General features: G+C 43.4%; 1 protein-coding gene across 4 annotated transcripts in view; it reads left to right on the forward strand.

Annotated features, from left to right (window-relative positions):
* Positions 1-532: 532 nt before the first annotated feature.
* Positions 533-25,452, forward strand: part of NKD1 (NKD inhibitor of Wnt signaling pathway 1) — a 150,396-nt gene continuing 125,476 nt past the window's right edge. For 2 of the 4 annotated variants that reach the window (XM_088671865.1, XM_088671866.1), the window contains exons 1-4: positions 533-783; positions 16,771-16,936; positions 20,923-21,026; positions 24,955-24,999. The gene's annotated coding sequence lies outside the window, so the exon portion shown is untranslated. Of the gene's footprint in view, positions 784-16,770; positions 16,937-20,922; positions 21,027-23,380; positions 23,678-24,954; positions 25,000-25,452 lie in introns of all 4 variants that reach the window. The other 2 variants (XM_088671864.1, XM_060276088.2) reach the window with 2 other exon arrangements.

Here is a 25,452-nt window from a genome sequence, read left to right on the forward strand (position 1 = left end):
AAGTGTCCAAAAATGTGTATTGAAGTGCTATTTTAAGGAAATTTAATTAGATTTATGTGTTCGTTTCACTGACATGTGCTATTTTACTATTTACACTGCTGCTTACCTAACCTTTAAAGGAAAATATTTTAGAGCATAGACCCAAAGGCAGGCTACAAATTAATAAAGCAGTTTTTTACTCTCTTAATATGCTTTGATCTGTTTCCAGGCACTCTTTGAGATGCTGACTTTCATCTGTAAAACAGCACAGCACATCACTTGCAACCCAGTTCTTCAAGGCCGAAGTGGAGAAGGGTTCCATGTGAACAGCAGTTGAACATGGGTCAGTTGGTCCTAAGAGGTAGGGGAGCACCGTTCCGAAAGGGTGGGCAGTGGCCTCTGTTGCCCTAGGCCAGGCATAGGCAACCTTGGCTCTCCAGATGTTTTGGAACTACAACTTCCATGATCCCTGTCCACTGGCCCTGTTAGCTAGGGATCATGGGAGTTGTAGTTCCAAAACATCTGGAGAGCCAAGGTTGCCTTTGCCTGCCCTAGGCCAATCAAATAGGAGTTGGGTTCAGATCCCTGAATCTGGAGTGGCGGAAGCGGGTGCCGAGATGTGTCCAGGGCTGTAATGCAACTGATCCTGGTGAAGCTGGCGGGAGCCCTAGGGAGAGTTCTCTCTTATTTGTGAAGGCCAGGGCGCCCTGGCATGGGTTTGCCCTGAGAGAAGGGCCTGAGCCTTGGAAAGCATCAGAGTTCCAGCAGTGATTCTGAATAAACACCAGGAAGAACTTTTTGACGGTAAGAGCTATTCAACCATGGAACAGACTCCCATGAGAGGTGGTGGGAGATGGCTGGCCATCTAACATAGATGCTCTGGTTGAAATTCCTGCATTGCAGGGGGTTGGACTAGATGACCCCCGTGATCCCTTCCAACTCTACATTCTATGGTTTAGTGATTCTATGAGCTTCCAAAGTCCTCAAGGATTCCCAGCAGGTGAGATCCTGGGATCCATGAGCCTTGTGTTTAGAAGTTGGTAATCAAGATTGTGAGTTATTTATGCTTCAGCAGAGTGTTTAGGGCAGCCTTTCTCAACCATGGATTCCCAGATATTCTTGGACTACAGCTCCCATCATCACTAAGCACTGATCATGTTGGCTAGGAATGATGGGATTTGTAGTCTAACATTCTAGGGACCCACGGTTAAGAGAGGCTGGATTAGAGTGTTGGGAGACCAGGGTTCAAATCCCCACTTGACCATGAAACTCATTGAGTGAACTTGGGCCAGTCATTGCCTCTCAGCCTAACCTACCTTACAGGTTTGTTGTGGGGATTAAACAAGGAGGAGGACAACCTTCAATTCCTTAAGAGAAAAGGGTGGGATATAAATGAATTAACAACAACAAAACCTGTGGCCCTCCAAATGTTGCTGGGCTCCAATCCCCATCGTCGCTGACCACTAACCACTCTTCCTGGGGTAGTTGGGTGTCAGAATCCAACAACATCTTGAATGTTGAAGGCTCTACAGAAGTCACATTTGGTCCAAAATATGGGAGGAGAGAACTGCACTCCTGAAACAGTACTGCTGCATAGGTTTTAAAAGAATCCCTGTACCTGATCTTCACCTTTTATTTTTGAGCACATAATTCTGGACTTCCTACACAAACACAGAGTTGCAATAGACAACCAGACAGGATGAGAGATGTGTGCAGAATGTTCTTGCACTCGCCTCCAAACCCAGTGCTCAAAGGCCAGTGTAGACTTTGTAGTCTTCCTTTTGTACAGAGATTAATCTGCAGTGTAGAATTTTTCTCTATGAACGCCAAGCCAAGCCATTTCCTTCCCAGAACATGCTTTTGGCATTGCCGGCTGCTTGCTATTCGCTGGACTTGACTGCAGGCCAAACCTTAACATCTTTACGTATTTCTGACTCAGGCAAACCTCCAATAGCGATTGATGGAAGTTTTGCCCGAGCAAACACACCAGAATTAGTCCAAAATGTGGTGATCAGACTCTGCAAGGGTACACACACACACACACACCCCTTTGGCTGTGTAAACACCATGCATTTAAAGCGCATGGTTCCCCCCCCCCAAAAAACCATGGGAACTGTAGTTTACCTCCATAGAACTATGGTTCCCAGCACCCTCAACAAACCACAGTCTACAGGGTTCTTTGGGGGAAGCAATGTGCTTTAAATGTATGGTTTATACACAGCCCTTGTTCTGGACCTGAAAATTAGAGCCCCTTCACATGTCACTACTGACACCCAACTTAAGAGGACCAACCATCACGCCACTGAGGTTGTAGTGGCTTTCCTCTTTATACTAGGTTGGGTCACTGAGCGTGCATTACAGTGGATTTCCAATATCTACACTGCCTTTCCTTCATTGGGCTCATCCACACTGTCATTTTAATGTGGATGGTAAGCATTCTGTTACCTGTAGCTCTATTTATTCTCCATTGCCCATATGATGTTTTCCTCCTAATCACTGCCTTCCCACACTGTCCCCTCCTGCAATCCAGATTTTCTCAAGCTGTCTCCTTTCCGGAGTATCTCTGGCATAAGAAAATCCCAACTGAGGGAGGGGGGGAAGTGTGGGAAGGCTGTGATTTGGAGGAACACGCCATACAGACAATGGAGAATTAATGAAGTTACAGGAAGTTTGCTATCCACATTAAACAACATTATGGATGAGTGGCCCATTGTTCTCTTGGCACAGTTTAAGGCACCAGTTTTGACCCATATTCTCTCAGACCACTTTCCACTCAAGGACCGCATTCCCTTCTGAGCAAGCTTCCTAGGAACATATATCCCAGTGGTGGGTGGGGCTAGAGGCAAAAGTCAGTGGGACAATGCCTGTCAATTTGCACAGTAGGCTAGTTTCTATGTACACTCACACACACACAAACACACCCTCTTCATCATTCATCCATGAAAGCAAGAGGCACAGCTGTACTGGGCTGAGGCTGTTGGGAGTTGTAGTCCCAAAACATCTGGAGGGCACCAGGTTGACAAAGGCAGTTCCGTGCAATGTAAGATAATGGTGGTGGTGCTGGGTCCTTTGACGCTCTTGGGAGTGGGGCTCCTCCTGCTAGCCCTGTACAAAGAGGTAGCTTGTAGAATGGGGAAACGTGACCACAACCAACACTGGTGATAAAATGACGCTCACCGTAGCCACTCAGAATAGAAATCAAGGCAAAGCGAATTCCGAATAGGTCCTTCTGTCTCTGTTTGTGTTTTGTCTGGCACTCATATCGCCGCCCAAGCTCAAATAATAATGCAAAACATTCATGTTCTCTTCTGAATCTCAGCCAAAGGGGAAATCGTATCCAGGCAAACTTTACACAAAATCCAATCATCAGGCATAATGGGAATCAAATGAACAGGATGATTGGATGCTTTTTTTAAAAGAAAAAGAAAAAGACACACACAGAGAGAGAAGCAAAGAAAGAAAGAAAGAAAGAAAGAAAGAAAGAAAGAAAGAAAGAAAGAAAGAAAGAAAGAAAGAAAGCAATGGAAAGAGGGGACGGCCAAACAGAGAGAAGAAAAAGGTCTGTTCTTGAATGGAACTTGACCAATAAGGATCAGCCAAATCATCTGGAAAACATACATTGGATTTGCTGTGCTAAGTTGACGATTAGGCTGGCAAGTATAAGAAACATCTTAATGGAATCCTGATTACTCAAGGTGTTGCCGTTCTGTTTGTGTTGATAGTTTAAATGCTTGTTTGTGATGGAATCAGGGTTGTGGAATTCTGGGCAAATGTTCTTTCTTTCTTTCTTTCTTTCTTTCTTTCTTTCTTTCTTTCTTTCTTTCTGGTTAAAGAAAGCATTTTGGGCTCATGTACAAGCTGGGTGGTTTTCAAACAACAGGAAGATGCTCATGAAGGATCCCAGTGATTCCATACATGTAGGAGTGTGATGGATGGACTTCTCCAAATCTGGGTTGCCAAGCGGTCCTTGTGTGACAAGGCCTTCCTACCACAAACCAACACAGAAGTAACCACTGAAGGGATATGCGGCCCCCCATACCCTTCTCTCTGGCCCTTGGAATTCTCCCAGCTAACATCCTTTACTGACTGTGCTTCAGCCCCCAAGTGTTTTCTACTTAACTGGGTGGTGTCCATGGACTCAGGATTGCCTGGGTGGGCAATTCAGTGGGGCATGTGTAGAAATTACTAGCCTACTGTACAAAGGTGAAATTTACATTCATTGCTCCTCCCACATTTGCCTCTGGCCCCACCCACCACTGGCATGTGGGCCCTGAAAGGGTGTCCAGAAGGTTCATGCTAATATCTTAAACCTGTGCAGGACCATCCTCTTACAGATTCTGCAATATTACACAGCATTTCCTTCTATTTGCCCTCTATTTCAAGCACAATTTAAAATTCCAAAAAACCTTGGGATGTTAAAGTTGAATAACCATGGGTGATCCCAAACTATAAATGCATATGAAATCCAAAAAAGGAGGGAGGTTTCCTTATTTCTCTAGCATACACATAATATAAGCTCATTATAGAGGCATTTGGCTTTAAAGGCACATGTAATTTAAATGTAATCTAAAGTTCAGAGCTTTCTTTATTGCACCCACAGCTTAGCTTGCCTTTTTGAGCTTCGTTTAAACATCTGAGCAAACTCTAGTTCATCATGTTTTTGTTCCCCTTTGCATTGATCTCAAAAAAAGCCCACGGTCGCCTTGTGCAATATCCATCTTTAACTTTTTACATCTGTTTTGGTTCCTCTTTCTCCTCCCACCCCATCCCACAAGTTTCTGGTTGATTTAATACTTCACCAGATGAGCAATTGATCCTTTTGTCTCATCTTTTCAGCCATCCCCCCACCAAGTGAAAAGCATTGGCGCTAATACTGTCCCACCCCCACCCCATATTTCAAGAGGCAGACTTTAAGGAACACTCATGCCTGCTCCTTGCATCTCTCTCCACCCTGAGGCTTGTTAGTGTTGGCCTTGACCAGGAAATCATTTTGTAAACACACATCTAGCTTTCTGAGATGATACTGGTGTGTGATGTTTGGGACTGGAGCTAAGGTTGTTGGGATCCCACTCTACCCCAAATCTCTCACCCCCCACCTCTGATAGCTTCACCTCACTCTTAATTTTCCATTTTTCATGCCATTGTTTCTACACATTGGTCATGAGTGATTTATTTTTCTTTAGTGGAGGGAATGAGAAGGCAGTGAGATAATGACATGAAAACGGCTCAAGTGCTATTTATATAGGGTTTTTTTTATCTCCCTCCATCAGTTCACACAGGGAGAACTTGAAGCCTGATATGTTCTTGCTCTTTTCTCTCTCTCCTTCCACCCTTCTTGCTTGTACAAATGCGAAAGGCGCAAGGAGGGCTTTTGATTTGAAGTGCCTCTTCCGCATATCTAATTATTTCTCTATGATATTCATCTTGAGGTTTCGAGAGGAAGGTTAAAATTGCAACCTTGTTTTATGGCTGGTTTTATAGTTACTCCGCTCCTTTCCTTTTCCTTTTTCTTTTAATTGACCTTCCCTGTGAAGCTATTTCTGAGCTGCTCCACTATAATATCAGCAAGGAGGCCAAGCTGTAATTTCTTTCCCCCCTACTCTCTCCTTTTTCTGATCTCCTTGCCAGAGAACTCTAGAATTTCTACCTTTCTCCCCCTCCATTTTGTTCCCTTTTGAAATATGACACGTAGAAGAGACTCCATGGTTGCTGGCTGAAGAAAGGTTTGGGAGCCTGGCCATTGGGTAAGGCTTACATCCCAGGTCTAGTTTAGGTCAGCATGGACATTACTTAGTAGGGATCTAAAGAATGATTCTGACATTTCCTTAGCAATGATTAAGTCCATGGGTGGTTTATTTTGGGGTCAGGGAGGAGATTATGTGTTTCCTTTCATGCATATCAAGACCGCATGGTCTTGCATGCCTAAAACCACCCTACATAATTATCATGGTTCCATAGCCCAATGGAGATTGGTGTCTGGAGAAACGGTTTGTAGCACGTTTCTGGATTGTGGCATTCATTCCAGGAGTGTTGCCCGTAGTCCAGAGCACCACATTTGCTTTTGTTTTGCTACTGGAAAGATTTTTACTCCCCCGCTGCCTCGCCCTTTCCATCAAATTGAAGTTTGAGGCAGTTTGCATAATTTTTGAAAGGACAGTTGTGTTGTAAAATGCATTATAGATACATATTAAGAATGGTAGCATTAGATGACTGATGGAGAACCTGTTGTTGGATTGCAACCCCCATCATTCCTGCTCAATAACCACCCTGTCTGAGGCTGATGGGAGCTGGAGTCCAACATCATTGGGTGTGGGTGGGTGTGGATACAGGTGCCCCACCTCTGCACTGGATAGTGCAAATGGCCCACTGTCTATTCAGAAATGTTCACTGTCTATTCAGAAATAGTTTTCTTGGTGTTAGGTAGGTGAGTTTCAGAGTGAGTTCTTTCCTTTTTGTTGATATGGATTTAAAGGGGGGTTTAGACCACATTCTGGTCCATTGAGTGGGATTAATCTCGTAGCCTATGTGTATAAGCTTCTTGTTTAAATCACTAGAAACGAAATGAAACAAATGATCCAGATATGCAAATAAGTATGAATGAAAATAATATTGCCTGGTGGTAGGATGGCAAAGGCACCAGGTGTCATATATATTGAAGTCATTAATAAGCTGTAAAACAGTAGCATTGGAGTGTTTATATCTTTTTTATAGTTATTTCGATCTAGATGATTTAGACATTCATTTAGGTCTTCTCTTAATATAATGCTCCCTTCCTGAAATGCCTGTAAGGTTTGCAGTAAATCATTTAAAAAACACCTTTTTAATTGGAATTAGGAGCCAAAAATATGCTAATTGTAAGTTTTTACAATGAGTTCTTCTTGAGCTGTGATTGTTGCATTGTAGGGGATTGTACCAGATGAACCCTGGGATTCCTTCAAACTCGATGATGATGATGATTTATCCACCATTTACCATAAGTTCCCAGTGCAGGTACCAGCAACTTAAAAATACAATATAAAAATCAATTTTAAAAAAATCAAAGTCAAGAGAATAGAATGAGTTCCTAGATCGATCATATTGAAAGCATCAAACAGCACTTCAGACACGTTTGTGCTGGTTCCTATTAGGATATAGTTTATTATAGTGACTAACAAAATAGACTTTCAGATTCTTTAAAATAGATAGATGATAGATAGATGATAGATAGATAGATAGATAGATGATAGATAGATAGATAGATAGATAGATAGATAGATAGATAGATAGATAGATGTGCTTGTGCAGATTAATGATCACTTTGCCAACTCACATCACTCTTTTTTTAATCAGATGAATGTCCAGATGACTAATTTATAAAAAATTGCTTTAGCTGTTTTTGTTTTGTTTTGTTTTCTCCAAGGGCAGAGTGCAATGGCCCCAGGGAATAAAACCTTGCTTTGCCCCCTAAATAACCATACGGAATACCCCTTGTATATCTGACTCTTCCAGCAGGCATTTTCAGTCTTTCCTCCACCATTGTAAAAAGGCTGAAGTCCTCCGGAACCTGGAGGGGGATCCAACTGACATGTGGTGTGGGATGTGTGCAGAATATCACTTAGCACGAGGGTCTTTTGATTTACCGTGCGGCTTTTGTCTGCTGCCCATAGCTACTTCTCCCTGTGTTAATATTATCTTTACAGTCCTAAGAAGAGATTAGCTGTTCTGACCCTCGAGCGGATCATTAGAAAGATAGATCTTCTTAACAGCTATTATGTGGTTTGAAAAAAGAAGAAGCAAGCCTGCTTTCTATTTTATGTTAACATTAGGATTATTTTCTGTGTACAAACAGCCTTGATGCCTGAGAGCATTAAGGAGCAAAAGAAGTCAGACAGGGTGTGGGTGTGTGAAAAACACAAACAGCACAATTAAAAGCAGAGAAACGTGGTTCAAAGTGGAGTAGGGATATTGGGAAATAATCGCCCACAAGGCTTTCTTTCCTTAATAGTGTTACTCTTCGTTCTTGCCTGCATTCATTTGGAACTCTGCTATTTATATTTTTAAGCAAATTGATAACTCTGGATAAATATATAATTTCCAGATTCCAAAGAAACTCAGGGCTGCATACACAATCCAAAAGGACAATAAAATGTTGTCTTTTAATCATCATCCTGTCTTTCCCATAGGAGCCCAGGATGGCTAACAGTAAATTTAAAAACCCAGTGCAGTACTTGCACCCAGTGCAGTACTTGCACCATTTACTTTCGCTCCAGCTACGTATCAAAGGCCCAAACAGACAAATATGTTTTACGTTGTTGTCTAAGGGACATCAGCTAGGAGACAAATGGATCCTCACAAGGAGGGATTTCCGCAACTAAGGTGTCACCACCGAGAAGCCCTGCCTCACGGGTCATATACTTTGGAGGGACCGCAACAGGGCTTTCTCCACCAGTCTTAATGTGCCGGTAGGAGCCGGTAGGAGCTGGGGAGGCAATCCTTTATGTCTTTGGGTCCCAAGCAATTCAGGACCTTGTACCCCAGCACCAACACTATGAACTGAGCCCGGTAGCTGACAGGCAGCCAATGTGGTGTTTTAAGGGTTGATAACAAATTATACCATCTTTCTTCTTCACATAACATCTGGAGGCAGCATTCTGCACCACTTGCAGCATCTCCCGGACTGCTGGGCCCCTCCCTAGGATCCAATTCTGCACTCTCATCCTATTCCCCCTCTCCCTCTGAATAGCCTTTTCAAATCTCCATAGGGCTCATGACAGGGATGGGAGGGGGGGGAGTTCCATTGCGCAAGTGTACATTCTTGCACTGATGGAAGAGTTAGGGCTCATCCACATGTAACTTTTGCCCTGCATTTTCTAGGCACAAGGCTATGCTCTTAAAACACCATGTCTGGGTGTTCCCCCCCCCCATACCTTTTCCTCTGGAAAACCTGCTCCTTAAAGCTGAATTGGAACAAACAGCAATTTGGGTCTTCTGTGAATTGCTGTTTGCTCTGGTTCAGCAGTAAAGAGCAGGTCATGCAGGGAAAGCGCCAAGTGCTGGCGTTTTCAAACATTGGGGGCTAGAGGTTTTGGCAGGTTCTGCAGTTCCCACGTGGCAGGAATTTCTCTGAGGGAAAAGTTGCCCTGGGGGAACTTCTCTCGTGGATCTCCTCTTATTCCTGTGGCAAAGGGGGAAGAGGACAGTGCGCTGAGGCTTTTTGGCTGGGCTCCCATAATACCCATCAAATGGGAGCCACACAGTAGAGGCTGTTCATATCATTTGTTTCCTCTGTTGAGTGTATAGTGCAGTATGGGCACCCCAGAAAACCCGTAAAATATACAGGAATGGGAACTAGGACTTGTGCTATCCTGACTCTAGATTCCAAACAAAATCACACCTCAATCCAGCCCCCAGCAAGATCACCGGCAGACCCTATCTTTCATCACCACTGTTTGAAATACTGGTAATCTTGATGCAAACTATCTTCTGGTTTTGAAAGGAGAAGCATGGTGCAAACAGGGCAGCTTGCAAGGTTGAGTGTGCATTTTGGAACGTCTTGGAGGCCTACCAAAAGTTTTTGTCTCTACGCGCTCTGTGTGTGTGTGTGTGTGCTTGTGCGTGCGTGTGCATTAACTGGCTAAGGAATAATACCCTCAGCTGCCAGTTGAAATGTGCTGCTCATGTAACAGGAAGTTTGTCAACTGTTCCCCTGCTTTTCATTAGAGCCGTGAGGTTTACGCAAGGCAGTTCTCAGGGGAGGGGTGTGCAAGTTCTTTGAAGTCCTTTGTGGTGGCTGTCTAATCTGGGGGAAGAGGATTACTTTCTTTCTGCCAGGAGCACATGACAGTTTGGTAATTAATGAGCATCATAAAATTCTCTTTTACCATTAGATACCCATTAGAAAACCTGGGACGGTTGTCATCTCAGACAAAACCATGCAGATTCTCAATTTATCCTGACATCAAAGGGAATCTCCTACTGTCTTATCCTGAATGCTCTAATTGTGTTTGCATTCGGCGTGGCTGGTGTTGAATGTGACTGAGACAAGTCTTGGTGTAAGGCGCAGGTCCCCTGATTCGATACACAGCCTGAGCCCTTGCAGATCTGGAAGGGGGGCAGGGAAGCAGCACCCTAAATGTGGGGTAGGGCATCTGCATTACTCTTAAGAACCCCCACTTTTTTTCTTGCGCCTGCTGACTGTTCATAGTATTCATTTTCTGGTTTGAGAGCCTGGGAATTAATTCCACCTCCTATACAGTGTTGTGAAATGAAATAAATAAAACATTATATATGCTTTTCCTTTATTGGTATTGCATTACAAACATATTGTGTTCTGGGTTTCAATTCGTTATTCAGCTCAAACAGCCTCTTGGGTCATCTTTGCTACATTATTCTGAAAGGACAGCATCATCTCCTGCTTTCTAACATGGTTTGCGTATGAGAGGGGGGGGGAGAGAGAGAGAGGGAGGGAGAGTGTGTGTGTGTTTGTTCCTGCTGAGAAGGTTGAAAAGTATGAATCTGAAGACTTCCTTTGTGGCTTTTTCATGTGTATGTATATGTGAAATTGCCATTTCTTTCTGGAAAAGAACCCATAGACTGGTTCTTGAACCAAATTAGATCTCTCTTAGAAATGAGAAGAATAGACAAGTCATCTATTTTGTATACTCTAAATGTAAGGCTCATTCGCACACCCCTTTGGAAGGTCAGATATTCAACCTAGGCTTGAAATCTACACTGAATTCAGAGGAGAAGTCAAGGCAACGTAAGCCTCTTTTCTCTCTACAAGTGCTGTTGTAATGGGGAAAAATGCTTTCAAAGCAGTTTTGCTCTTACAAAGCAAGAAGAGACCAGCCGAGTCAGGGTTGCCAGCTGGTTTCAGGGAATTTTGTCTATCCTTAGAAGTTTTGATGATTAAGTGGTATATAAATCCTGTTAAATAAAATAAATGGTGTAGAACATCATATGAGAATGCTAATTCTCATGCAATTATAGCATGAGGGAATAAGGTGGTTCTTTAAAGCACATTTGAAGCATATTCTTTCCCACAAAGAATTCTGGGTCCTGGACATAGAGTTACAATTCCTAGCAACCCTAAACAAACTATAGTACCCAGAATTCATTGCCGGAGGGGAAATGTACCGGTATATTGAATGTGCTTTGAAGGTATAATGTGTATGCCTGTCTGCAGGTTTGTGATTGAAGCTGGGAGATGGTGCAGCCATCATATTTAAAATTCCTATTTTTTAATTGTGTTTTTATTTTATTTCTTATATGTTGTATGGAATACAAATTGTAATACAACAAAATACAATATATGAGAATTAACTATATAATTGCAGTACAATAAAATGCAATATATAAAAAGAAACAATAAGAAATAAACTCAACAATGATGTAGCATCTAGTGTAACACATTACAATTGCTGCAACAAGTGGAAAAAATTGTTTCACCAAGACGCTTAGATATTTCCAAGTTTTCCAGATGTTTTGGATAGCATCTCACACATGTGTGAGACCATTGGCCCTGTTGGCTGGGCTGATGGGAGTTGGCATCCAACAACATAGGGCACTATGTTGGGGAAGGCTCATCTTTCTCTCTAATCGCCTGAAACAGGGATGGGGAGCCTGTGACCTTCCAGATGTTGCTTGACTACAACTCCCATCACCCCTGACCATTGGCCATGCTGGTTGGGGTTGATGGGAGCTGGAGTTCTCCTACAACATGTGGAGAGCCACAGGTGAAAGAAAGAGAGAGAAAAGAACATCTGATAATAATATAACATGGCATATTCAAGATGAAGACTCCACCGGGGCGCTGCATTTTAAAATTTAAAACACTTGGCCTGATGTGCTTATTGTTCCTCAGTCCATTTCAGCATCTGATGAAGCAGAATAAGAACTACAGAAGCGTAATATAAGTTACCAAGTGTAGCCAATGTGGTGCCTTCCAAATGTTGCTGGATTACAACATATGGGGGACTCTACATTTGCTATTCCTGACTTAGCCCTTTAAGGTGTTACAGAGATGCGCAGTGAAATCTGGTGCATGTTTACTCATACATAAGTAGTAGAGCTGACTTCCAAGAACATGTGCCTAAGAATGCCACCCAAGTTTCTACCCCTCCATGAAAAGTTAGGCATGGATTACAAGATCATCCACATTTCCCCTTGTTCTGTGCCTAGAAAGCACGAGTCTGAGTGATTTCCCCCTTGTCCCGCTGCTTTCTCTGGAAAAACCCACTTTTTAGTGCTACCTAAGTTGGAGAAAACCTGAATCGCTGTTTGCTCCAACTAAGCGCTAAAGAGTGGTTTTCCACGGGGGAAAGCAGCAGGACAAGAGGAGGGGGTGTGGATGAGTCCTATAACAACTTTGGACTTCAGTGTTACGGTGGCTGGGTAAATCCCTGGAGGCAGGAATGGGGAATCCCCCCCATGAGTATATTCATTAATCAATTTGCATTCCCTTCCTCCCCAATGAACCCAGGGGAGTAAACATCAAAAACATATATCTTAAAATGAAATAAAAACACATTTAAAACATAAAAAAGAACAGAACATCTAAAAACATTTACAAAGCAATACCATACCATCAAGTGGCCTTCCTCTTTCAGCTATCAAATGCCTACGTTAAACAAGAATGCAAATTGGCAATGAGGGAAGTGGATGCATGTCACCAGGGAGGGCATCCCACAAACAGGAAGTACCACCCATCATGAGGCATAGACAACCATACCGCAGCCAGTAGTAGGCAGAGACACCTCTGATGGGAGGGGGAGTCAGTGCCAGAAGCTGGCTCACTTTTCAGTACAGTGGTGCCTCGCTAGACGAATTTAATTCGTTCCACGGGTCTTTTCTTATAACGAAAAATTCGTCTAGCGAATCCCATAGGAATGCATTGAATTTTTTTGCCCATAGGAACGCATTAATTGAATTTCAATGCATTCCTATGGGAAACCGCGATTCGCTAGACAAATTTTTCATAAAACGAATTCGTCTAGCGAGGCAACCTCCGCTAGAAAAAACCTTTCATTAAGCAGGGCATTCGTTAAGCAAGGCACCACTGTATTGTGCAGCTTTTTCACTCTCTGTACCACCCTGTGCCCCATGTGGAAGAGGAAGCAGTTCCTGGAGGGCCACAGAACAAGAGTGGGTCCACAACACTTGGATAGATGAATGATGGCATTACAGTGGCCTGTCTAGTCCAGCATCCTGTTCTCACAGCGGCCGACCAGATGCCTGTGAAGAAACCTGCAAGCAGGACCCGAGCACAAGAATACTTTCCCATGTTGCAGTTCCAGCAACTAGTATTTCCTTCATCATGGCTTGTAACCACCGAGAGTCTTGTCCCCATGAATTTGTCCAATCTAAGCCATCCAAGTTGGTGGCCATCACTGCCTCCTGTGGGTGCAAGCTCCACAGTTCAGCTGTGCACTGTGTGATGAAGTACAGTACATTCTTTTAGTGATCCTGAATTTTCCAACATTCAGCTTCATTGGATGTCCATGAGTTCTATTGTTATGAGAGGGAGAAAAACCTTTCTCTATCCACTCTTTCCATTCCATGCACAATTTTATAAACGTCTATCATGTTGCCACTTTCTCGCCTTTTCTCTAAACTAAGAAATGCTGCTATCTTTCTTCATACAGCCAAACCTTGGTTTACACCTACCTCAGCAAGCGACCGCTTCGGCGACCGACCGCCGCGGACCCGGAAGGGTTTACATCCGGGTTCCGTGGCGTCAGATGCGCAGACGCGATCTGCGCAGCTCGTGCATGCGCAGAAGCGCTCTATCGGTGCTTCGTGCGCACACAGAAGCGTGCCTTCGGCGAGCAACCACTACAGCGAGCGACCGCCTCCGCGGAACGCATTGCGGTCGCAAACCGAGGTACCACTGTAGTTGAGTCGCTTTATCCTCAGGATCATTTTGGTTGCCTCGTCCTACTTGCCAACCTCACTTTTCTCAGCTTGGGCCATCCATTCCTACCTGTTAGTGTATTTTTTCCTCCCAGGCAGTAGGTGACAGACCTCTGCAGAGGCCAGCTGGCTTCTTGTCCGTCTTGCTTTTTGCTTTTTGCTCTTTGCTAGCAGCAGTCTTTCCTCAGCCCTTCCTGGAGATGCCAGAGATTGAACCTGGGATCTTCGGCATGCAAATCAGGTGCTCTAACCACTGAGCCCCAGTCCGTTCCCTGCCCTGTATCTGCAGTCCTTGGATTTGCCAGGGCTCATTTCCGAAATTCCTTGCCACTGGATCTGGAGCCATCAAGTGGCAGACAGGACACACATGAACTGATCCCACATCTGCTGTCAGTCTGAAGATGCTTTTCTGCAGACACTAAAGCAATTATTAGCATTTACAGTCTTTTGTTCACGCACTTTCATTTGTATTAAAAATAACAACAACCCACTTTTGCCTGGCTAAAATTAAATGTTTAACTCTTGCCCTGTGATGAAAACCCTTTCCTTTCAGTGGTGGCAGAGGCAACAAGCAAACAGTTCACTAGAGAAGTTGGGGGGGGGAACACCCTCTGAGCATTGTTTTTGGACACAAACATACACAAGTTATTAGAACATAAGATCAAAGGAGATGTCCTACTGTGTTTCTTTCAATGCTTCCTTTGTGCTTGTATACTGAAGCCTGGTAGAGAGTTAGAACAGGAGGAGAGGGAGGGAGAGGAAACCCTTTGTACAAAGATACTTGTCTCGGAGAGAAGCTCATAAAAGGTGATGTGAGAAAAGACGCCAGGTGGAGTATAAACCACCCTTATTGTTAAGAAATGCAAATAAAAAAGCCTCATCTATATTAAAACTTCCTCCCTTGTCATTTCTTTAGATGCTAAAGGATTATTGAAGTCCTGGAACTGCTAGTTCCACCCCCCCCCCAATGCCCCAACTCCCAATTTTTCTTTTGTTTTCAGCGTAATATACCATGCATGATTGCTGGTGAAAGTTAAGTTTTCTACTTTCTCAGCAAATAACAGTAAGTTAAAGGAGGAAACCTCATTTCAGCAAAAATACTTGCAGGAAGCAGGGAGAAAACAAGACTTGAATTGGAGCAATTTGTTGTAAATAAATAAATAATCCTAGTGTTTCTGGGTGTGTGGGGTTTTTGTTTTTGGTTTTTTTAAGTAACACATTCTATGAATGATATTTTCCAATGCCCCATATAGCTTAAAGAAAGACCTCTTGCAGCCTGGTCTGTTGGCTGATGGCTTAGAGTTGTTTTGTGGTGGAAGGGGAGGGTTCTGGGAGCTGTAGTTTGTTAAGGGTGCTAAGAGTTGTTTGGAGACTCCTCGTTCCCCACACTGAGCTACAATTCTCAGACTTCCCTGTGAAGAGGGGTTAGATGACTCTGGGAACTGTAGCCATGGTGTGTCTGTGTCCTAACAACTCTCAGCATGGTTAACAAACTACAGCTCCCATAATTCTTTGGGGGAAACCATGAGTGTTTAAAGTGGTGCAATTGTGCTTTAAATGTATGGTGTGAACATGGCATCCTTGTGTACGTGATCCCTGATTGGGTGGGATCCACTCATACCATTACTTCAGGAAAGATGAAAACATAGCAGCCAGGGGTGTGGGGGGATGTCAGAGAAGCAGGAATCTGAATAAGCAAAGGTGCTGCACTTGCATTAATGTGGGTTGAAATAAAAGCAAAATGAATGAGAAAGATAACTTAAGAAGAAAACAGAAGGTGCATCATCACAGTCAGCTCAGCTACTTAATGTTTCCGGAAAGGGCTGCTGCCACGGTTTCTGTCTCCTGAGGAATATCTAAATTTTCACCATCATAACATATCACACCAAGAATAAACTTTCTGCAGAGAATAGGTCACTACAGAGTGAGTTTTTACAATTCATTTCGCTTTTTGCTCTGTGAGCTTCTGGAGAGGTTCACTTGCAAAGCATCCAAGTACTGTACCGATATTAAGTCTTCATTAAAATTCCCTGGTTTTCTGGTTGCTCGCCTTCCTCCTGTAACGTAAAAAGAGCAGCTGTCTCAGGACAGCACTTCTCTCTCTCTCTCTCTCTCTCTCTCTCTCTCTCTCTCTCTCTCTCTCATCGGAGCCTGAGATTGTTTTAGGATAAAATGCGGATCCCTTTGATTACAGTGAAATGTTTTTGCCTGATCTGTCTGCCGTACATAAAAGTGTGGTTTTATCATCACCTTAGTAGTACCTCTTTGACCCCATGTATTTGATGACAGATTGTCACCTGGTTTCAACAAAGGAACCTACAGGGCCGGTTAGTCAAAGGAACTTTCTGCTTTTCCTCCTATATTCTTGTTGCTATGAGTCTTCAGTAAGCCACTACTTATAGGTAGAATATGACATATCCTTCAATCTATTAACAAACGAGCTGGGAGCAAGCTACATGCTAAGATCGAGTACATATTATACACTAGCATCACAATTTTACTGTCAGTTTCTGGAATGTAATATAATTGTTGAAATCCTTCCAATTGCTTCCAACATACTGTCAAATATTTGTTTAATCAGGTGACAGCACTACTAATTATTAATACCACACTTCTCGCTTTTGGTTGGGTCAGGAGGCAGACGACATAATGTCCTCCCCATATTCCAATCAATGTGTGCCTACTGATTGTATTAATAGAAGGTGATAGTGATAGATTACCTTTCTTAGGGTTCCCTCCCTTGAAGCAAAATGAAACTCCACCTCTGTTCTGTTGTTCTTTGGGGGATGAGAAGCAAACCCTGGACACTGAATCACCTTTGTTTTGTGTTTGTTCTAGTTGGGGAAGCTTTTCATTGTGAAGTTTAGAGGATCTGTGTTTTCTTTGACTTTATTTCTATAGCCCCAAGGAATGGTGTGAAGGCACATAACGCAGCATCATTTCTGAAGCTAAGCACGTCGGGGTCTGGTCAGCATCTGGATGGGAGACCACCTGGGAACCCTGAGCTCCATGGAAGAAAGACACAATGCAAATGTAATAAATAAGCAAGCATGGACTTCGCTTCATTGTAAGTTCAGCCTCACCCCTGCAGAGCACAGTGTAACATCACAGGAGCACAATGTAGCTTAAATGGGATTCCATAGACATAATTTTTGTCTTCTAGCACTGCAGCAGTGTTTAGGGAATTGACATTTGGCCAGTTATGCTTAACTAATGCTACAATAATGGATCTCCTATCTTGCCTTGGATGGGGGAAAGTGCATACCATATATATGATCTAAGGAGCTGCATCTGAGGTATAACTAGGGCTGCCATACATCCAGATTTTCCCAGACATTACTGGGATTTCAAAAGTGGAATTGACACCCGGGGGAATTTCCGAAAGGCAGTGCTTTGTCCTGGATCTTATGCAAATCAATCAAAAAATTGTGGTGTGTGTGTGTGTGTGTGTTTGTAACAACTTTTGGGGTGTCCTGGTTTTTCCTTTTTGAGTATAATCAGCTGGAAAAAATTAATAGTACATATTTATGTTATGTCTGCGAGCCTTTGTATTTTTAAAATTTTGTATGTTTTAGTGAATGGTGGAGAGGGATTGGGCCATCGTAAAGAACTGCCGTGTTGGAATACACCATGGTCCTTTCTTTAATATAGAAATCTGTTCTAAAGATAGGCCAGGTCAGTGCCAGTTTCACCCAGGTGGTCTGTAGTTCAGTGATAGAGCATCTGCTTTGCATACAGAAGGTCCCAGGTTCTGTTCCTCAATATCTGGGAGAGACTCCTGCCTGGAACCCAAGAGAGCCACTGTCCATCAGTGTAGACATTAATGAGCTACATGGACCAGTGGACCCATTTAAGGCAGTTTCTTATGTTTTCAGCTTTTAAATGACTTAGGTAACATGAGCCTTTGTTTTTTAAATCTGTTGTTCATTTTCAGGTTGCAGCAAGTTCTACCGTATGTCTTTACTTCCCGTCTTACTGGTTTTCTATTTCACTTTTTGTAGGTGGGATACCTCAGTTAGCAAAGTATGAGACTCTTAATCTCAGGGTTTGAGCCCCACCTTGGGCAAAAGATTCCTGCACTGCAAGGGGTTGGACTAGATGACCCTTGGGTTCCCTTTCAACTCTACAATTCTATGATTCTAAGTGTTTTTCACATAGTTATTATATACCACTCAGAGAACTTTGTGTTATGGGGAGGCAGCATACAAATGCCATAAATAATTCCACACATGGCAAAGCCTGGTATTCAAAAGGTCTACCCGTTCTGAACACTAAACTACATCAGTCCATAGATCTATGGAAAATTTTCATAGATCTTTAGAATGGGGCATTGCATTTTATGTATATTTAAATGGTGGGTGGCCACTGCCAGTGGGAACCAAACCTGGCGCTCATTCAAAAGTGCCGCCCTGTCCTGCTGCCCCCAGTTTAAACGGCTAACCAGGAACTCAGCAAGGTGACATAGCTGGAGCAGGCTAACCTGGGGCCCTTCAGAGCAACTGGGACCCTTGACATCCAGCTGGTGCTGGATATGCCATTTTTTAAAATCAGATGGCAGCTTTTCAAACAATCAAACCATAGAACAGTCATCCGCAGTGCAGACAATACCAAACTCATGCTGCCTGTGTGTGTGTTTTGTACAGCTTCCTTCCTCTTTCTCTGCTCCCCTTTCTTTCCAGAGCAGCAAGAAAGCAATTTCCTTTCTTCCAAACATTATTTATACATTTATTTCCCCCCTCCAAATCTACACGCATACGTTTTCTACTACAAATAATCTCTCTCTCTCTCTCTCACTTAATGAGCATGTAAAAGTTCAAGAGTGCGATCTTTTTGCGTTATTTTAACTCTGGCACAAATTTAATTTCCCATCATCAGATGGGAACAGGTTTATATTGCATGAGGGGTTCAAAAGGGCTTTCTTTCAGCGTCAGCCCCTTTGCAAGAGTTTTTGCGCGCTCTGCACTAATGAAAGGGCAATGGGGGGAAAAACAACAGCCACCCCTCCGTCTGCGTCACAGATTTCAACCCTTCGAAAAAATTCCACTGCGGTCACAGGGTTACATGAGAGGCCCCTTTAATCATTATTACAGTTTTATGAATGGTGTGCTTTACTCTGATATTTTACTACACATCACTTCTTAACATGCTCCATTGAAATTTGGGGAGGGGGGGAGAGGAGGAGGAGAAGAAGAAGAAGAAGAAGAAGAAGAAGAAGAAGAAGAAGAAGAAGAAGAAGAAGAAGAAGAAGAAGAAGAAGAGAGAAACAAAAGACTTTGTGTATTTGAAATACCCTGTGGTTACGAAACGTCATTGTAATTATACTGTGACACCCACCCACCCCCCCGCCAGCCAGCTCCTCCAATCCTCAGAGCCCGCTTGGTTTTTGACATCCTTTGGTCCGAATTCCATTGAAGCCGGAAGATGCCTGGACAAATACAGAGTTAAGGCCTCAGGATTTTACTGTATGTGAGGAATTGTTTTCATTGATACATTTAGGCTGCGACCCTCAAGCTGGGGAGGGAGGGGGAAAGAACCAAAGGCAGTTGAAATGCCCCATCCAGTGCCCTTCTGAGCCCATGCCGGCAAGGACAGAACAGCGCTTTTTCACATCCCATCTCTTTATCTCTTTTGTGTTCTAACAATTTCCCTCCAATTGGAAACAATGGCAGGAAAACACACTGCCGCAGCTCCAGAGCTGTATTATTCCACAACTGCAAGAAATCAATCTTTGAGTGTAGCTGCACCCACTATCAATATCAGGCAGACACCTTCACTTGCTTTCTTTTTGGCACTTCTGAAAAGCATTATTGTTTAGACAAGCCTGCCTAGTTCTCTAGGATGCTGGCATGTTCTTAGTTTATTGCTGGTTTTTAGTTTTCTGAGTGTTTTAACTGTTTTGATTGAAAATGCCATGGTCTTATTCTCATTGTCAACTGCTTTGAGGCTTTGTACAATCAAACGGCATGGACATTTTATGAAATAAATCAGGCACCCCCAAACTTCAGCCCTCCAGTTGTTTTGGACTACAATTCCCATCATCCCTGACCACTGGTCCTGTTAGCTAGGGATCATGGGAGCTGTAGGCCAAAACATCTGGAGGGCCGCAGTTTGGGGGTGCCTGAAATAAAGAGATCATCATTGTAGTGCCAGTAGCAATGAAAATAGATTTATACCCCATCTTTCCTCCAAGGAGTGAAGTGATGCACATGGTTCTCTCGCGCCCCCCCCACTCCACCCCATCTTATCCTTGGCTTAAAACAAACCTGTGAGTTAGGTTAGGCTGAGAGAAAGTGATTCCCCCAAAGTCATCCAGTAAATGTCATGGCTATGTGGGGATTTTAGCCCTAGTCTCCTAGTTTGACACTATGATCACTGCACCCCACTGGCTCTCTCAATGGGCTGTTTCTTTTCCTTTTTTCCATGCTCTGCATGCAGAAAGTCCTAGATTCAATACCCAGCAGTTCCAGGCAGGGCTGGGAGAGAACCCTACCTCATCTTTTCTTACCTGGTATGTGGCAACTTTCTATGAACATTTCTGAATGCAGAGGTGGGAATGCAGCAATCATGGGATAGAGTTGGGAGCTCAGCCAGAAAAGAGTCCCACATGCTCCAGACAAACCTTACCTCCGTGAAGGTGTGCTATGAAGAAATATGACCCAATTCATCCAATATGTTACAGGGTTCTGAGAAGATTCATGGCCCCGGCCCAAACGTGAGATCACCTGCCACCAGATCGAATGTTTTCAGCTGACATCCACATACTCCCTTCACCCCCCTTTCTTGGCAACCCAGGGTGTGAAATAGTTGTGGCCTTTGCCAAGGCAGAGGGGAAAGAGGATTTGTGTGATACAAAATGTCTGGGGAATCTCTGAGGACAGGATCACATTATCTCTTGTTAAAATATTATGGAAATCAAACATCATTGTTCATTAGGGTCGTCTGTGTTTTATTTATTGGCTCAGGGCTGACTGCAAGCTGTGAAGGGATTTTTAAAATAAAATAAAAATCGAAGCATTTGGCTATTTCATAATCTCTTTTCTCTGCTTTCTCCAGGTGAGTTCCAGATCCAACCACTTTGAAACTTTCATAGAATTTTTGAAAATGAACACACAGGAATGTTTTAGGCTGGGCCTGTTTCCAGATTTCTTTTGCATAGCGTGAGTTGATGGCTTGGAAGGTAGTGAAACCTCCCTCTTCTTTTTCTTTTCTTTTCTTCTCTCATTCCTTTCAGAAAGAATTGAACTCATAAGTATTTTGCTTCTCTTTTATCTCTCTTAGCTGAATCCCCCCCAAGGAAATGCAATTTTCATAAAACGGGAAGTAATGACTAGCTACAAGGTTGTTGTTTAAAAAAGAAAAAGACGGATAATTCACATTGTATCTGTAGCTGTAGGGCACAATTTCTGACCTAGCCTATCTTCACACAACCAGTTCCTAAGTACACAAGAGGAGCCCTACTAGATCAAGCCAAGGGCCTATCTAGTCCAGCATCCTGTTCTCACAGTGGCCAATTCAAAGCCGCTATGAGCACCCAAGTGCAACAGTGCTATCCCCACTTGTGATTCCTAGCAGCTGGTACTCAGAGGCATAGTGCTTAACCAGTGTGGTGTAGTGGTTAAGAGCAGTGGATTTGTAATCTGGTGAACCTGGTTTGATTCCCCGCTCCTCCACCTGCAGCTGCTGGGTGACCTTGGGCTAGTCACACTTCTTTGACGTCTCTCATCCTCACTCACCTCACAGAGTGTTTGTTGTGGCGGAGGAAGGGAAAGGAGATTGTTAGCAGCTTTGAGACTCCTTAGGGTAGTGATAAAGTGGTATATCAAATCCAAACTCCTCTTCTTCTTCTTCCATACGTGGAGGTGGAATGCAGCTAGTGTTGTATCTGGTGGCCACTGACAGCCTTATCCTCCATTAATTTGTCTAATCTTCTTTTAAAGCCAGCCAAGTCGCTGGACCTGGACGGCTCGACTCCATCTTGGGAGAGCAAACTCAGCTATGCACTATGTGAAGAAGTACTTTTCTTGGTCTGTTCTGGATCTTCCAACATTCCATTTCATGGAATAATTCCTAGTTCCAATATTTTTTTTGGGGGGGAGAGAGATGTCTACCCCAGTAGTAGCTGGTGAGGTAGTGCACCATTACACTCCCGGCTTCGCAACATAGTGGGCTGCTGGTGCTTACTGAGGCCTAGGGGGAGTTATGCGGTGCGGGGAGCTTGGCACGGTGGGAGCATTGGATTGGCTCCACTGCGCTGCTCCACACAAGCTCCCTGTGTCATGCCCCTCATATCTCCCTCTCAATAAGCGCCAGCAACCCACTGTGTTGTAAATCTGGAAGAACAATAGTGTCCTATCTGTGCCACCTCAGTGGGTACTACTGCTCTTTCCACTTTCTCCATATCACGTATAATTTTATACACCTCTATCATGTCTCCTCTTACATGCCTTTTCTATAAGATGAAACGCCTCAAACATTCTAACTGTCCCTCAGAGGGGAGTTTCTCCAACCCCTTGATCATTTTTGTGGCCCTTTTCCTTTGGCTTAGGGCGGCCTATGCTGCTTGTGAAATGACAGAAGGAGAAACCTCCAACCTGCTCTGGGAATGAGTCACCAATTTGCATTTATTTTTTTTTTTTAAAAAATCCTGCTTTTATTTATAAGCTCAAAGGGTTGTGAGGTAGGGGGGCTTACGAAGAAGTTCACCAAGTACATAAATCACAGTCAAAACAGTCCAAATATCTAAAATTGGTTTCAAATGATAAAACCAATAGCAGAATAAAATGAAGTTCAGTGTCACAGAGGGAGATAACTAAGCCAGCTGTGTTGAAGGCTTTAGCATCTTATCTGATGCTTAAAAGTGAGGGAGCCAAGCCAACCCCTCTGGGGAATTTACACTTCCACTCCCCAGCCACTGCAATAGAAAAGTTTAGTAAATCTTTGAAGAATTACCAGGATTGGCTTCTGGTTTGAAGGCACCACAGCCAAAACACCTTCAGGTGGATTCTCTCTTACCTCAGTTGCCACTACCCTTGCCCTACCTTGGCTTTACTAGATTAAGGTGACAGACAGCAGCAACGCCCCACTGGAGCTACCACTGAAAGGGGCTCCTAACTCCACACCCCACCCCACCCCTCTGTTGACAGTATTGAGCAAAATGGACCCAAGGGCTGACTCAGTAGAAGACAGCTTCCTATGTAGTCCTGAACTTCTTGTTTGTTACACCTGTTGCCATACTAAGCATTGCTCCATTCCTTCAAAGGGTGAGTCTGGGTGAAGACAGGTAGCTGTTTAGCAAAGTGGTAATTTGCCACTGTGTGTGTGCAAACTGCTTAATAAACTGGTTGTTTGTTTACACAAGAGATGAAAAGGCTTGCCACTCCCTTCTTCCCTAGTTTTCTCATTAAGCTAAAGAGCTTGGTCAGGTAGATGGATACCTGTAAGTCTTCCCTTGATTTGAGGAAATGCTTCTACTTGAACCAAACCCCCAATTTCAGCCCGATTTTCATTTCAGGTGGAATTGGGAGTAGAGGGGCCTTCACTGAGTACCTACCTTCCACTGGAGCGTCTGTGAAAACATCTAGTTTTGTGTTAAAATGTTGATCTGAAAATTGGATTGTTAACCCTGGAGCTAATTCTGAAGAAGAAGAAGAAGAAGAAGAAGAAGAAGAAGAAGAAGAAGAAGAAGAAGAAGAAGAAGAAGAAGAAGAAGAGTTTGGATTTGATATCCCGCTTTATCACTACCCGAAGGAGTCTCAAAGCGGCTAACATTCTCCTTTCCCTTCCTCCGCCACAACAAACACTCTGTGAGGTGAGTGGGGCTGAGAGACTTCAAAGAAGAGTGGCTAGCCCAAGGTCACCCAGCAGCTGCATGTGGAGGAGCGGAGACGCGAACCCGGTTCCCCAGATTATGAGTCTACCGCTCTTAACCACTACACCACACTGGCTCTCCGGTATATCAAGTCCCCATCAACAACCTGTATGCCCAGGCCCAGGGAGAGAATAAATTTATTTACTGGAGCTTGGTTTGATTTCTAAATGCCACATATGCACTCATGGCCAAACTTGGGAAACATGGAGGCAAATTAAAATGAAGAATAAGCTACTTCTTGAGAATGCACAAAAGTGGTCTTTCCTAGCCTCAGCTTCACGATCTGTCCTTCCAGTGAGCACTCAGGGCTGATTTCCTTCAGAATGGATAGGTTTGATCTTCTTGCAGTCCATGGGACTCTCAAGAGTCTCCTCCAGCACCATAATTCAAAAGCATCAATTATTCGGCGATCAGCCTTCTTTATGGTCCAGCTCTCACTTCCATACATCACTACTGGGAAAACCATAGCTTTAACTATACGGCCCTTTGTCGGCAAGGTGATGTCTCTGCTTTTTAAGATGCTGTCTAGGTTTGTCATTGCTTTTCTCCCATGAAGCAGGCGTCTTTTAATTTCGTGACTGCTGTCACTATCTGCAGTGATCAAGGAGGCCAAGAAAGTAAAATCTCTCACTGCCTCCATTTCTTCCCCTTCTTCCCCTTCCTCCATTTGCCAGGAGGTGATGGGACCAGTGGCCATGATCTTGGTTTTTTTGATGTTGAGCTTCAGACCAAACTGCCAATATGTGCCTATATACACATCTTTAATTTATGCTCTGAATGTAATTTATGCTCTGAATGTGTGTGGTTTTGTACTCATGGTGCCTTTCTCTTTCAACAGGTTTTTCGTGTGTGATAGTTAATTATGCTTCCCAGATTTTAGAATCATTTTTAAATGTTGTGTTCTCAAGTTACAGCGATGGTTTTAAATTGCAGTTGTTTACACACTGTGTTACACAGTGCAATCCTAGTTCTGTGGGGCTTACACTCAAGCAAGTGTGGGATTGCCAGATTATACTGAATTTTATGTCCATTGCAGTGTAAGATGCAGTTTACGAATGTAGAAAAATGTGATAAGCTACATACCCTACAACCAGGGTTTCCCACTTGAGTGCTTTGTTTTTGTCCACTGTTTTCTCCTTGTATTAGATTTGGCTTCTTAACATGTACCTTTAATAATAAAACTTGCAAAATATTATCTTTTTTTTGTTTTTTTAAAGGTGGCACGCCTCCTCCAAGACACTACCAGCAACCCTCATTTTTGAGTAAGTACCATTATGAAAAAGAATGCAAAAACATAGACCAATGTATTATTACGTAACAGTTCCTCAAACTGATTTATTTATTTAAATAACTATAATCATGTTTGTGCGCATTTTGCGTTTCTTGAAATATATTGTAAGCAGCATTTGGGGGGATGCAGGGAAGGTGGAAGAATACTAATAATACCTTTAAAAATAAAATAAAATCCACTCTTCCTTGACACACACACCCCGCCTTGTGTGTGTCTACTCAAAAGCAAGCCCAACCAAACCTTACTCCCAAGTAAGCGGGAACAAAGACTAAAATCCGCAAGCCTACACACACTTACTCGGGAGCAATGCACTTTGAACTGAGTGGAACTTACTTCCGAGTAGGCACGCCCAAGATTGCTCCTTGAGTGGCCTCCCCAAAAAAGTTGCAGGGGGCTGATGGATCATGGGGAAGCGGGGTGGGGG

This window comes from Zootoca vivipara, chromosome 6 (assembly GCF_965207765.1).
Source record: "Zootoca vivipara chromosome 6, rZooViv2.hap1.1, whole genome shotgun sequence".
NCBI lineage: Eukaryota > Metazoa > Chordata > Lepidosauria > Squamata > Lacertidae > Zootoca > Zootoca vivipara.